Consider the following 404-nt stretch of genomic DNA (forward strand, 5'->3'; position numbering starts at 1 on the left):
AGTGAGTTCCAGGACAGCCAGGGCTTTACAGAGAAAACCTGTCTCAAACAACAACAACAACAACAAAAAAACAACACAACAACAAAAAAAAACAACAAACAAAAAGAGCAGTGACTGCTCTTCCAGAGGTCCTGAGTTCAATTCCCAGCAACCACATGGTGGCTCACAAATATCTGTAATGGGTTCTGATGCAGCAACAGTGTATTCATACACATAAAATAAATAAATCTTAAACTTTCTTAGTTATTTAGCAAGTTCAAAGTGTTAAGGCTTCTGCTTCTCTGAACTACATGAAAACTACCAAACTAAACCAAGGGTGGAGACAAATAGATTTCTGGGATTTTATGGCTAGTTAGTCTAGACTACTTAGTGAGTTCCAGGCCAGTGAGAGACTATATCCCAAA

The sequence above is a fragment of the Mus pahari genome, chromosome 3, assembly GCF_900095145.1.
Source record: "Mus pahari chromosome 3, PAHARI_EIJ_v1.1, whole genome shotgun sequence".
In the NCBI taxonomy this organism is placed as follows: domain Eukaryota; kingdom Metazoa; phylum Chordata; class Mammalia; order Rodentia; family Muridae; genus Mus; species Mus pahari.